Raw genomic sequence first — 16,260 nt, forward strand, 5'->3', positions numbered from 1 at the left:
CGGCGAAATTAAAAACTTTGACTTCCAACGAGACTGAACTGTATGACTACATTGTCCAACATGAACAAAATAAAATATTTCAATTGGCAATTGGCAAACAACAAAGAAATAAATGCATTATAACATCTGTAGGCAACCAGCCCTACATAAGGCATACAGTGACCCTGTACTGCCGTTGACTCTGTTATCTATATAACCAGGAACCTTTAGTGACTTGAAAACCTTTTTATTAAAAACCTTCCTTGTTATAATGTGCTGCTCCTGATTGTAAGAAGACCAAGATGTTGCTACACATTTATCATACGTTACATGTTATTCCAAAATTCTAATTGAAATATTAATTGAGCAAATAAATAAATGAAACAGATTAGTCAGGGTCAGTGTGTATAACAGTTTAGTTTGTAAAATATTTTCCTGACTGGTCCTAACATACAGACTTGGCAGACCTTGGAATAAACACTGTACCATTAATTTGCTTCAATTAATTTGTACATTATTTTATTTGACAAAACTGAAATCTGAGACGATTCACCAAAAGCACCAGCAAATAATAAACTGTAACATCAATATACGATATATAGGATGTCCTGCGGCGCATTGTTGTAGCCTATATGGTAAAGCACTGCATGGGATGGATCTTAGTTTCTTGTTTATTTGAAATAGGGAGCGCAACCTATTCAATTTTAAAATTAATAAATGTCTGTCAAAACGTTATTTAAACGCCAAAACAGTTAGTTTTGCTCCAACAGAACTTTTTGGGTAAATCTAGTTGCATTTATATATTCAAAGCCCTGTCTGCTTATGGCCTACATGCATAACTTTATTCTGCGAGAACGAATTCTTTAAAAGTGAACAATTGCTAACAAACGCATTTGTCAAATAAATAAACTTTGTTTTCTTACGTTGTTAGTTTAGACCTTATTATCCCACAACATAAATGACAGTCTTAAAAGTCGTTTTATTTGCAATGTCAATCATTTTACGCAGATGCATCCCTCGTCTCCTAAAGCACGTATAGCTTTACAACTACAGAGTAGATCCAAAGTTCGATGAGAGCTGTCAAAGGTACTGAATAAATGCTAAACTTAAAAGTAACTCTATGGGGCTTTATCTCAATACACGAAAATTGTGAAATGATACTACAATTTAATTTTTTTTAAATAATTGCATGTTCTGTTTTTGAGGCGCAAAAATATGAAAAAGCATGGCTCTGGAGACACAGGGTTCCAGATATTGCGCTCAGTGTGAGCAAATAAACAACAATGCAATGCATTAAAATTAAAATTCTTAGCCTATAAACCTGGAAATATTCAAAACATTTAAGGTTTAAAAATGTATTTTTTATTCCAAAGTACGAATAGCATAATACATATTTAAGATTCTCTGCAAGTCTCTGACATTAGAATGAACTTTTGTAAAAGCAGTTCAGATGCTTACAATAGCCTACATTTATCGTCCAGACGCTTTTATCCAAAACTTACTATTTCATTTGTTTTATTACTGTATAGATGGCCACAGACTCCTAGATGGAACCGTTAACATTTGCGTTGCCAGCGCTGTATATTGCTCTACGCTGAAGCACAACTTCGTTTGTCAAATAAAATCAGACAGGGAATGCACTGACAGTGTCGTATCGTTTTATGTCTAGGCCTATTTACAATTTATTTAGCTACCAGCAGTTTAAATGATCCAAAACATGATTGTATTGACTGTATTAATATCGTTAATTGTGTATCTTTATGTGCAGTAAAAATAATAGGCTAATAATAAATCCGATGGGAAGTCGGACGACAATTATGCCAACAACTCACGTAAAACTTGTTCCACTATCTTAAAAACATAAAAAAAACTATCCTTAAAACATAATGTCCATTTAGTATAAACAAGCTGACATCTAATATGAACCATTGAACATAATTCTAAATTACGCCAATTTAACGAAATGCAATCACATAACAAAACAGCAGTATAACAAACCGCTGTCCTCAATTGATCCTGTTTGCTCAATTAAGCATTATATGCCTGCAACCTGCCTGGCCCTTATGGAGATCTTTCCACACAGTATAATAACACACAATTATTTCCCTGTTATGTTTAAGAGACTATAACAAGAAAACAAGCAAATAACGATGACAGAACCAGCACTCTTGAATTCCTGGGCCAACGTAATCCCTGTTCACAGACAGATATGTTTTCTGGAAAAACAAAAAAGGAAATCCCTAAAAGCATCAGTATATTTACTATTGAGCACATGTTTAAGTGTGCATATGACAAGTAGCTCAGTTACGTTTCAGGGGTTTAAGAGATTTATTAAGTTTAATGGCATGCAAGTTCAAGTGTAAAACTTGTTTGTTAATGGATATTGTTGTCTTTCAACAGAGCGCCCCCGATCTGGCATACAGTGGGATTCTGCCGATCATTTAGGCGGTAGAGCTGGGGGTCTTGCCGAGATGTAAAACCACAGTTTAAGTGTTAGTTCTACACAACACTTTATAGTTAATACCCTTAAGCGCACAGTGACAACAGTGCAAGTTTTAGGAAACAAACCCTGCACAATTGCTTTGCATTTCCACACAGCTCTTTTTAACTTATGCCTCATTTAGTGTTCTTACCCATGTTCTTAGTATTCCATCGATAAAAGAGATTTGCTGTGCAGGTGCTGAAATTTCACTTTGGTCGAGAGCCTGTGGAAAATAAACTCATGCATTGTCCTCTGGATTGAAAGGAATCTGTTGCAGATGAAGTCATGGGCAGGAATGCCTAATGCACTCAAGTGAACAAAACCTCATTCCAGAAACACAGACCATCAGTGCGTGATACATTCCAGGTCTCTCGGATAAACTATTTTTTTAAATGATCCAGCAGAGCCCAAAATATATTATGTGCTTTTGTGCTTGCACAGCCACTTTGATAAAGATTAAAAATGCTTGAAATAATTGCACACCACAGAATACTACACTCTTCATCCACGCGTGTTAGTTTGATTGTTCACAATTTCTGTTTTGGGGTTTGGAGAATGACTAAACAAGCTTATCTACAGCCCCCCCCCCCAACCTCTGCCTCATTCAAAAAGTTTATTCATCCATCAGTGTTCACCCGTGTCGTACTCAGGTGTTTTTGTAGTAACCATGCAGATTAAGAACAGGTGCATCCACACTTTAAACTTTAAAGTCAACCAGTGACGACAACAGCAACTTTCATTAAACTTTTCTACAGCAATAATGTGTTGTGAAGGATAGCGTCTTAACATAGCGTAATACGTCGTTCACCAAACAGCAACACGTAAATGCTCTACAAACCCACATGTCTTCTCCTTCCTGTCTGGGCGAGTGTTGGACACCGATGATTTCCGACATAAATTACAATCAGCAGGATGGACCCCCACTACGTGGAATCTCGTGATTTGGACTTCCACGTGATATGCAATTTAATCATTAAGTGGACCCTGTTGTGGTGGCATGCTCGTGCACTGATGCAAGAAGAGGGTGTGGGGTAAAAGACCTCAATTTCTGAGGCGGGTGTTTGTGGAGTCAAAAGGTGCACACTTAAACAGAACTCAACGTAGGGGCCCACACTTGAGCGTCTGCCCAGCCACACACAGGAGAATTGTCCACGATTAAAGCCCCTCTGATTAATCGAATGTATGTGCCAAAACTGCACATGCTACGTATGATCCCAATTACGCTGAAACTCGATTCAGGCATTCAGTACCTCTACGGTTGTCTGGCCTTCCCCCTTCCCGTTTTCATTGGATTGCGGTTGACAGCATGTTTTAATGTCACTCTGCTTTCATTGAACATTCAAGCGATAACGTCAACAGCATGTGGCGTGCCTGACGACGCTATCGTAGCCGTTGGGTGTCGTCATGGCAACACAGTTTTAGCATTCTAAAACACAAAAGTCCTCTTTATTGAAAATGCATTGTGAAGTTTGGTAAAACATCCAATTTCAACTATGTTATGCCATCTACGACTATTAGCATGCCACATCCATCACAGCCCATATTAAAAGACCATTTCTGAAGAATGGCGAGGCGACGACATTTTTATGAGAGAGGAAAATTATAATATTGAGTGTATATGGTGTAAGGGTCTCTATGCCTCATTACTATACATATAGACTTATGAGCCATTCATTAGGCTGAGCACCCAGCTCCCGGGCGGTGCTGTGCAGATCTTACTTGTCGAGCTCAGAGAGGGAGGTGTGAATAAGGTCTCCACTGTTTCAGCGCTCATACGTGCCCGTGCCAGCGCGAGGGCACTCGCCCGGAGCAAAGCTGTAAAATAAACACAATTTGTATGTGTCTCGAAGTTTAACAGCCATAGTTTGTAATTTCTAATGACTCAAATGCGAATGCTACTTGCCGTGAGGTTCAAAAGCGAGCTGACATTACATCACTGTACAAACACGTGTCGTCTTGGCCTCCTTTTGATGTGAGTCACATATTATGCCTTCATTTTCATCTTGACCTGTTCCGTCCAACAGAGTCTACAACAAGAAATGTGTTTTGACATATAATGAGTGAGAAGGCAACATTTGGAAAGGAATAAGAGGAATTCTCAAATTCATTAAGGAAGAAAACGTACTTCATTTCTCAGCCCTAATGAAGCCCTATCAAAAGTAATATTTCTCCGGGTAAGTGCTGAGACTTTCCTAAAATGCTGCAAATGACTTCTCAAAGACATCAGACTAATGGGAAAAGGCATTAGTGCACATAAACAAGAACATCATTCCAGCTGTTCATCTGCCAATTTGATGTTCCTTTTTTAGCCCCGACCCCTCCCCCCCACGCCAACCCTTCCATTTATCCTATGAGCAGAGTTTGCAGGAAATGTCAGCCCCCATGTGATTGATTTGAGATGGGCGATTCTCTAACTTCATGGTAGTATAAAGCAAGACAGCTGTTGGAAGAAATCAAATTCCAGCAGGAGCTGGAAAGACTTATTTTTCCATCTCTTTAACGGAGCTATTGGCTCTGACCAGACAAGTAAATAAAAAACACGGCCACAATATGGCAGGAGGTGACCGAAAGCCCTCATTATAGAGCAATTATTGCACAAAAAACCTTTGCTTTTAAAATCCAGCTCAAAAGTCAATCCCACGGTTTAAAGAGTTTTCAGAAGGAAGACATGACGGGTACTTTCACTGTATTTGAAAAGCATTTGACGGCATGTCGTACTATATATGGTTGTGTATGTGACAAATACACTTTGAACTTGAACTGTGAGGATGTGCTTTTCTCTGGACCCACTTTAGGGGATTTTTTGTATCAAGTTCAAGACGTGCATATACTATATGGCTGAAGCATCTGACATGTAATGCTTGTTTACTGTATCTCCATATTTAAGTGTTTATTTTGTTATTTAGTGGCGCTTACAGAACATTGTATATATGTTGCCAAAGAGTTTTTTTTAAATAAAATGTTTTAAAGTAATGTGTTGGACAAAAGCTCAACTGCCACCCACACAACATACGAGCAGACTACCACATTGTACATCCCACAAAATTAATTTCCAACATGTACAAAATGGAAAAATGAGCCTAGTCAAATTTGTTACGTCTTTTTGAAATTTATTATAAGAAGATTTTTTGTTTGACTGATCGTAATGAAGATTTGAATTAAACTGAGAATTCATTTCATCTTTCGTGTAAGAGTGACATTGAGAAACACATTAAATGTTTTCCCATTTCCTATTTGGAAACCAATCTGGGAGAAACCTAAAATGTTGAGCAGATCAAACAAAACACTATTATCCATTTACCTGTAACTGAATTTGTAGCTCCCCCAAAAAGTGTGTTTTGAAACAGTTATGTTTTTCTTCTCTGTAGGAACTTGCCCTTTAACAGTCGACGGTGGAGATTAGAGGAATGCAACTGCTATATTAAGAGCTATCAAATCAATCATTTTATCCCAAAGTCACGTAATGACAGAGCAACTGTCTACAAACTCTAAAACAATACAGTTCCACATAAGAGTATCCAAAGCAAGTCGCTCAGCACGCAGGACTGAGTGGTCTGTACCACACTTCTATTCACTTTCATCAATTTATAGCCCGAGTATATTAGCAATGATCTATGCATTTTTTCTGCTTTTAAAAGGTCTGGATCTCATAATCCATTATTTAGCTTGCTCTGTTTCTGCTGGTTTCTTTAACCACATAAACATTTTGCAGTAAGAAACGGTCATTCAGCAAGTGTTGTTTTAGTTTTCAGTGTTCTATATAAAGTACTCAAGGGCTGCATGCAGCTGCGTCGGTACAGAATGCTGTGGGTCAGTATGGAACTGCGTGCTTGTGGTTAACAAAACACTGACTAAAGAGGGAAATAATGCATTATTGTTTCTTTCTTTCTGCAGCATATTATCTGAGATTTTATCTCACGTCTTTGAATGACTTCGGAACTTCCGGTCATTTTCTTGTAGTGAATGCTACATTACAGTAATGGTCTGGAAAATTGTGTGGCGCTGGTCAAACTGTCTTTTTGCTTTATAGTTCCGTTGTTTTGTCTCTGTTTATGTTTTTAAATATTTAAGATGATAAGTAGCCTGTTATCTTCTTAAACCAGCTGGTTTCTAGTCTTGGTTGAACCAGCTAATTTCAAGCCAGCCTGGTTAAGGACGATAGTTTAGAAACAGTAGTTTGAAGAGATAGTAATGTAATGTTGGTAACCAAACAATGGCGGTACCCTTCACTTTGATTGTACAGACACAAAACCAATGCAAGCCAATGAGTACCACCGCTGTTCAGTTACAAACTTTCATCAAAATATCGCCTTTGGTGTTCTGTAGAAGAAATCCATACAGGTTTGAAATGAAATGACAAGAGGGTTAGTAAATGATGACAGAATTTTCGTTTTTGGGTAAACTATCCCTTTAAGTTACACTTTAATATTGTGAAAGGGATACTTCACCCAAAAAAATGTATTCTGTAATGAATTACTCACCCTCAAATGATTTTAAAACTATATAAAAGTCTTTGTTTTGATGAACACGGAGAAAGATTAAAAAATATATGTTAGCTGACATTACTTGGGTAGTCAAGAAATGGTAGACAAAGGAGGTTTGTTTTCCTTAATTCTTCAAAATATACAAAAACAATATATACAATATTTTTTACTATTATGGTTGGTGCTCCAGAAATCTCAGTTACTAACATTCTTCTAAATATCTTTCAGAACAAGGACATTTATACAGGTTTGGAACAACTTATGGATGAGTCATTCATGACAGAATTGTCATTTTTCGGTTGAGTATCATATTCTGCAAACTCAACAGTATGAGCCACAGGTTGGTGTGTTTGACTCCCAGGGGAAAACTGAAATAGAGATGAAAGATGAAAACCTCAAATGCATTGTAAGTTTCTATGGATAAAAGGCCCAGCCAAATGTCTTTCTTTTTTAATTTTACAGTAATGATCATTGTGAAATCCATGTATAAAAATGGTTATTGCAGTAGCTTTAGCAAAGAAATATATTTTGGTAGATTCCAGATGGGCAATATTTGAAAACAGTACAATGAGACTGACCAACTCAGATTTAATTAGCATCAGGGAGAACTTTGGTCGCTATTTAGCCATCCTTTCAGTAAACATTGCACTTTCTGGTCAGTCACTTTCGTTTTGAAACCTGTAATAGCAGTAGTTTATGCAGTCCATGTTCAGTCACTTTTAATCCGTTTGGAGATCTTGGAAATAAAAAACTATTGGGGAGCCAAGCCAACATCGGACATTTTCTGTGAAATATTATAACCTTCACATATAGCTAAGTAATTTACAATAGTTTTCCTGCAGTTCAGTGGATAGAGCATTGTGCTAGCAACGCCAAGGTCATGGGTTCGATCCCAGGGGATTGCACATGCTGAGATACAATGTATAGTACGATACAATATAAGTCGCTTTGGATAAAACCATCTGTAAATGTAATTTGCAGTAATATCAATGTTTACAAAATTATCAGCAAAGCCAAATGTTACACGCTGAAAGTGCTAATGTTTTTTTCTCTTATTAATGCTACTCAAAGCAGCACAATAGAATTCCAAGCGGCTTTGCCAATCAACCTTAACATTCAAATGATCAACACTGTTTACATGACAGCGCAACCGACACATATACACCCATAAACAGCTGTTTTGCATCAGATATATGGTTTAGATGGCTTTGTTTAGCTTAACTGACACCAATAAGCAAATGTCAGAATATCCTCTGAAAATAAGCCACTTTTAGTTATTGAAACCTCAGGTTCAATTCTTAATGTAAACTTGACAGTCAGAGCAACGTTTTGAGAAAAAAACAAAAGTGATTCCAAGGAAAATACCAAACAACCTTTCAAGTGTGAGTCAAAAATGGAAATTCAAACGATTTTAAAAGCCCACCCAATCGTGCTCCTACATTCACGTTTTAAAGTTTCTTTCAGACCTCATTCGGTTATGTCTAATTGGGCATTAATATGCCAAAAATATCTAAACGAAATAACACAGAATTTGCCAAAGACATCTTAAAGGGAACGCGCCTTGCGATTCAGCTCGGCGAGCCGTGCCGAAACTGGCAAGAGATTTATGACGTTAACACGGTCGACGACAGGGAAGTCTGCGCCAAGGCATCCCGCTGAAGTACGAGAGAGTGTGCATTAAGGAGCCGAGTCTCTTAAACACGCTGATCAAAATATTAATGGTAAGTGTAAACATGCGCTCTTTATCTGACAGTGATTTACATTACAAAGACCTTAATCCAAGAGCGAGCCAGTGCTTCGCTCATTAGCCCGGGTCTTTACCTCACACTTTGCAGCGATGCACACAGGTGGATGCACTACTCCGAGCGTCTGTTGTGTTTATGTTATCGTTTCATAAGCTCCGCTTGAAATTTGTCAAACTGCATCATTGTTTAACTATGTGCCAATCAAACGCAGCCGTTCCAGATGGTTGCCTCTCCCTTAACCTTGCCCTTGGCAGTTTTAGTCATACCAAATTTCAGAGTGAAGTTGGGTCCTTTTGACTTTCTTTTCACACCCTTTTTTAATTTGCTCTGCCAGGGTCTGCCCAGGGAGAGGTGTAACTGCGTTCACCAACGCTGACAGAGGCTAATTTAAAATGGACAGCTGGAAAAAGTGGGAATAAAACTGTGCCCGGTGTGTCATGTGCCAAGTAGATGCACATAACTTTTTTAAATAGCATAACCGTTGAATTGTATAACACAGTGTTTTGTCATACGGGTCAAAGTTTTGGAACCTGTTAATGACATATTGGACAGAAACCAGGACCATGGAAAAGTCTGAGATATTTGTCACCATTAGGAAACATGGAGGACCTACCACAGATACGAGATATGTGCCAAGAAAAGTGTTAACTTTTAAAAACCCGAAATTTGATTTCAGAAAGTTTCTAGGAATAAAAAAGGCAAATCCATTTGAGGAAATGCGTATAAAATCTGCACCTGGGATGGATATGCATATACCAAAAGGCATTTTTCCAGATGAGAGTGGGAGTCAAGAATGTGTTGATGTGTTTAAGACAATCAACCAAAGATTAAGGAGCCTAATAGCAATTGCAGATCCATGTTTTGACAAGCGGAAAAAAGTCCACAAAATAATATTTACAGCAGATGCTGATCTTTTTGCTATGGTGGACGAGTTCCATCAAAGCTTTGCATCAGTTTAGCAAGCTAATGTTTGATTCTGCTTTTCTGAGATGGACTTCAAATGTTACAAATGGGGTCTTCCCTCATCCATTTTCAGCCGAACTGGCCGTGAACACGGTCTTGGATGTCATGACTCAACGACTGTGCTTTGAATCTAAACAGGTTGACATTTCACAGGTGCTGGATGTGTCTCCTTGCACCATTTGGAAAACACTGGGATCAAGCACAGCTTCCTCCGGGGTTTATAAAAGGAGACAAAGGTCAAGGCTTCCTAACGCTATCCCTGATCAATAACATCATTCTCTGTAGGTTCTCAGAGTGTGAAACTGATTCTGCAGAGAGAAACTCTAATTGATTAACCTTAAAGAGCGTTTTGGCTGTTTGCACGTAACAAAAGTGTAATTCTATTCCCCGCTGCAGCAGGCCGGCTCGCTCCGGGTGCGTGTAGCCCCTCCTTCTCTCTCAAGCTAAAGAGGTGAAGTAACAGCAATCGCATGCACCGTTGTGCTGAAAGGCTCAACCTCTATGCCCTTCTTCTGTCACGCTGAAATTAATAACCGTTGATTTGTATTTAATGCTCAATTTCCTCTCTATTATTTCAGGCAGGGTAGCGATGGGCTCGGTTTGAAACAGAGTTCACATGACAGCCTCTCTTTTTCTCTCCTTTTCTTTCTACGGCTTTTTTTTCGGTATACCAAATGGCTTGCACAAATGTTGCACGCATGTCAAACAACATCTCATTACAGAGTCGCGCATTTGAGACGGTAAGAGCGTGCATGGAAAAATGGGTAACTTTTTTTGTGGGGGTTTGAGTTCAGACTTTAAAAAGGGAATGAAAGATGTTGCGCAAACCGTTCACAATACACTTACTTGTGGTGTGATGTTCGGTTGAAAGAAGTGTGAACATTTGGGATGATATCATTGGCTTTGTGCCAGCAATAGCCTCCATGGGAGGTGACATGTATTGTCTCTTCTGGGGCTGCCAAAGAAAGGGAATCATTATAAGAGTTTAAATGCAAACTGAAATACAGTGCAATGTTGTTTTATGCAGATGTGCCATGTTCAAACACCACAGCTCAAACTGTTAAAGGTCATTCAAGTTTTGTTCAGCGTCATCTACTTTAGATGTATTTTTCAGGTGTCATTTGTCAAACTTCTTACCTTTCAGTAACACATTTGTCAAAATTTATCAAAGTCAAGGATAAAATATTCCACACACATGCAGTTCATCAAAAGGAAAACAGGGTAGAATGATATGGTCTTTAAACCAGGCGTAACATCTAAAGGGATTATAAATCATACAAATTATGCTATTTATGTGCACAGGCAATTTTGGAACAACCTGCATTTATGTACTTTAGGATAAGTTTTTTTAGCCATCTTTGAATTATTTAGCATTCATATGAACATAAATTTACCTTATTTTCTGACCAGTTAGTAATCTGACTCCTGTTCAATAAAAAGCAAAATATCACTTTGGATATTGAAGATGATAATGTAATGTGCTGTCATCATACGATTTTAAAAGCATAGGAGTGACATTCAAAATTCCTTTGTTAAACCTCCAGTTTAACACACATCCCTTGAATTGTTTACTTAAATATGACAATTACACATCTGTTACAACAAAAAACGGATAGCAAAAAAAGCATTTTATTATTAAAGCTTTATTTCAACGGGACGGTACTTTTGTGATTTACATTTACACATTTGGCAGACGCTTTTATCCTTAGTACTTAGTAATTATACTATACATTTGTATCTGAGGATTTAAATCACTTTTAGACCTGTAAATAATACCGTGTTATGTCTGCATTATAGTAAATAATAATCTCATAAATAAAGCAACAGTATAAATAAAATTAATACTCAAGCTAAATTGTTTAATAAAACAGACAAAAAAAGTTGTTACTGTCAATAAACAGCAACAATTACACTGTAAGCATAGTGTCACTATTGATGACTTCAAAAGCATCATTTAAACAGAACCCAGCATAAGAAAGTCCCCACTGATATATGATTTGAGTAGCACATTTGGGTATTTCATTCTCATAAATGTTATTTCAAAATTATAAAAACAATTCTAATAGTCTAGAAGATTCCATTGCACATCGCACAAAAAAAAATCCTGTAAATAACAGTGTAGTTTTTACAGTGTAGTTATTTTGACATCATTTCTGCAGATTATTAGTTATATGAATTGGTAACTATGCTGTCTGTTTTGAGGCTATATGACAAAAGTCTCAAATAGAGAGGGAGATTCCACTGAGCGAGATGAGCTTTTTACCCTGTAACTAGAAAAAGTCCGTTTTCAGGTTTGATTGACAGCATGGCGGGTTGCATCAATAACGTTAAAATATCCCTTTAAATCCGAGGCTTCACAAATTTGTTAAATTCTCAATACACGGGCACTTGTTTGGATTAAATCATTCTGACAGGGTGTACTATTATTGTCTCTTGGTTTTATTGGATATTTACACTAAATGAGCCATACCATGTCAAAACTCTGACGTTGAGACTAGTTCTTACTGATTAAACAAATATCTTTGCACTCAGAGCACACCCTACATTTCATTCTATTGTGAGTAATCCACGTGTGAAAAGACATACTTTATGCCTCAGTCATCTTCTTGAGGCACACTGCAAGCACTGATAGGCGTTTATGAATACTATGAACCGACGTGGCCAATGATATTAAAACTGCCATTCACAGGCATCAATGCCTGAGGCGTTTTTTCTCTCGGCCTGTAAAGCTCTTGCCCTTGTCCTCAACTTCTGTTCGCACTTTAACAGCCTAATTAAGTTCTCTCAAGCGCATGTTCCAAAGTTTTTTACTCTTTCCTATCCTTGTGAGGAATGTAGATCCTACAATTGCTGTTTGGGATACATTTTTTACGGTTAAAAAATAAAGAAGTTTCAAATTAAAAAAAACATTTTTTTTAACAGCAAGACATTAAAGAATTGCAACACTTGCAAACATTTTAAAAAATACAATGAGAACCATAACAAATAATTCAATAATATAGCCTAACATAATGAATTACATAGATTAGTTCTAAATGTAATAAAATGTCTCCATATTGAAGTCTTGCACACAGGATAATTAAAACATAATGTTTTGTTTATGATGGCACGACTTCCACTTCCCTGAACATGTCTACACCAAGCTCACACATATTAGAGCCATTCACACCTGTCACAATTATCCTCTCATCTCGTAACGCGACCGTTTCGGAGCCAATTACACCACAAACAAATGGATTGTTTGTCTTTCATTAAATTCAAATCAGTCTTTTGCCCATGCGCTGTCTATACACAGAAAAACATGTTCGGTCTTATTCTTTCCTGTTTGAGGAAACTTCTCCGTGGCATTCCAGACTGACAGGCCCCGGGATGCAGATTGGAACGTTTCATTATTCCTCTTGTCAGGTTCCCCACCTGTGGCAGTCACAACAAGGTCTACTCTCCCTCGAGCACCCTGACAAAATGTTCCCTCTTGTTTTGACAGATGATCCTCAAAACAGCTGCTGCGAGCGTACCAGTTAACATCAGCGAGGGGAAAAAAGACAAGCCAAAGCCGTCTCATAAAGGCTGTTGAAAAACTGACTGGCACAATTATAACACAATCCATTAAGAGCTCCAAAATAAAAGGTGATGCGAGTCAGTTTGTCAACAAGTGTCTAAATGGCTTTTGGTGAAGGGAACGGTGATCTAATTGTATAATCTGCCGTGTATGTGTGTGTGTGTGTGAGAGGTATGCCTTGACTTGTAGTCTGTAAAAGCTATGTGTATTGAGAAACACGTACACATAGAAAATAGAAATCTATGACAATATAATAGTAATGGTGTTGTCCTTGGACGGAAAAACAATTTAGTTGCATTCGCAATAAAAACGGTCAGCTAGAAAATGTACAGTTACAACATTTCAGGCATTACTGCATGGCATTATTGTCTCTGTATATTTAACACTATGAAAATGAATTTAATGAACGGTTAATGTTTAAGTAAAAATTATAATGAGAATATTCATAATGCCAAGGCCACAAATGGTTTCCATGAAGATTCATGGTAACAAAATGCAATCAGGATACCATAGAAAATAAACTAATATGATAACACAACTACCCCAAAATAATATTGCATTCTCTCATAAAATCTCACTTTCACAAATTTTATTTACATCACACCCTTTGGATTAACCCTTTAAACCTACATCTATGTAACTCTTTGGGACAGCGCAGGACCTGTTTTTGGTTGTGTTGCCGGTGTGGGTGGATTGCACTGTAAACTTTATGATGGTTCTAATTGTAGTTGCTTTGCAGGGATATTGAAACAGTACGAGACATCTGGTGAGGGCATTATACAACAACTCCGCTTCCTGCCCATGAGGACAGAAGCTTTGCACAAACCGAAGCATATACTTGACAGGATATCTAGCGGGAAATGACAGTACTTTCCGAAATGATGTATTCCATTACATAGTGATGGGTCTAAATGCTTCTTGGCAAATATCTTAAAGTGTCTTGCGAGAGATATTTTAGAAACGGCACTAATAGCTGTTCTCGATTTAGCTTTTGGGTGAACGCCACGTCAGCTCAAGTGTCTCCAGTCTCTAAGATTTGATGATTAGCTTTTCGGTTTTAAATCATAACCTGCTTGTATCAGATTAAGGTTAACCTGCGAATGCAATAAATATAACGCGCTTAAAGGGAAAAATGTGTAATTTTTCATGTCATTCAAAACCTGTATATGACTCTTTCTTCTATGAAACACAAAATATACATTTTGTCCATACAGTGGAAGTCAATTGGAGCCAATGTTGTTTGGTTACCAACGTTCTTCCAAATATCTTCGTGTTCTGAAGAAGAAAGAAATTCACAGGTGAGTAACTAACTCAACATTATTGGTTGAACTATCCCTTTAAACTTTGCTTTAGCTGCTTTGATGGCTCAACTGCTCATTGGCTCTGCGTTGCCATTTTCCATAAACACCTTGAGCTAGTATGTCCAACTGGTAGCTGATCCAAATTGGTCTACCATCTAAAGTCCAGCTTGGATGAGCTAGAAACCAAGTTTCCTCATCTCGAGCTGGATTTTCAGCAGGGATGTCCAAGAGCATTTCCCTGCATGTGGGCTTCTTTGTCATATCAGAGCATCTCTGAGGTCCTTAAATCCCTAAGAGCCACTTCATGTTTGTTTAGTCGCACATTCACAATGTAGAGATTTGCAGGGGCTCATCAAGAGCTTTGACTGCAGAGGCATGAAGAGCAACTTTTGAAGGTCATCAGTCACATCCAAAAGCCTACGATCCCTAAGAGGAAGCCAAAGAGCAACCATCCATGCCAGCCAAATACGAACCGCGGGCATGTTTTAGAAACGTTCCCTGTCGAGATGAGCCGAGCTATCAAAACAATCTGAACCACTCCTTCATTAGGTGAGGTCTTTGGCATCGTGTGGTTCGAGCGGAGTGGTTACGAGGGTACATTGAGCTTTGTCGGTTGAGTGACGTGACCTTTCGTTGGCCCCTCTCGCAGAGGACACACTGATTAAGTAATCACCTGTGTACACAACCTTTCCTCACCTCTCCTTCTAGGCACTCTGTCAGAAGTGAAGGGATGACACACAGCCTGCTCTCACACCCCCCTCCGGCCCGCTTCATAGGAAACGGATTAACACCGGCGCGAAACACCGATGGCAAAAACGTCTTTAGTGCTTTCAGGCGGAGCGCAAGACTGATCATTTCACAATAGTGCGTGCAGGAAACGGTGACGAGTTAAGCTTTTAATGCACCCTGGTAAATCATTCCGATTAAAATAAATGCGTTACTGTACTTTAGGCCCTGCACTGTTTGTCTTGTGCTTGCTGTGGATAATGAGATATTCACTAGGCCCCATTTAACCCCTGAAAGACCGGTTTTGACATAAAAACAAGTTGTGTTTTATGTATAAATGTATTGATCGTGCCAGAAATAAGCATGTCAGCTCTTTCATATGGGGCAGTTTTAAATATACCGTCATTTGAATTATAAAAAGGAATACTTCATTTTGGGAAAAATGGTACTGAGGACGTATTTTCCAATTATTAGGTCATTTACTGTGCCCAGGTTATTTTTTACGCCGTGTCCATTTGGCAAGAAAAACAATCATTAGGGTGACGGTAAGTAACGTATCCTTGTGGAGGCTACAAACATTATTTCAACAGCGGTGTCTAGGGAGGTCATTACCGTCATGCTCATTTAATTGTGGGTCCTGTATGTCATTTTTGCACACTGTAAATCCAACGTTCTTGAATTTAAATAAAACCGAATTTAAAACCATTGATGTCAATTTTTCAGTGTGCCACAGACCGCTGGACAGATCCAGATCCAGTGTTACTGGCTTCATCTACTGTTCATGTCACCATGGCTATTTTCTCTATATTTTTTCTGGGTTTGTAAAATGTCTTAGTCATTTGTGCTGACTAAAAACTATTTGATGGATGTTAGTTTAAATTTCTTTAACACAGGAAATTAATTTTCATTCTCATTACGTCAGACCTTGTTGGCGTGACTCTCTAACAGAGAAAACATTATCGGCCCACCATCACCACAACTCCACCCGCCCGACGAGCTGCCAAACTAACACAAAGAACGC

The sequence above is a fragment of the Barbatula barbatula genome (genome assembly GCF_947034865.1).
Source record: "Barbatula barbatula genome assembly, chromosome: 20".
NCBI classification, from domain to species: domain Eukaryota; kingdom Metazoa; phylum Chordata; class Actinopteri; order Cypriniformes; family Nemacheilidae; genus Barbatula; species Barbatula barbatula.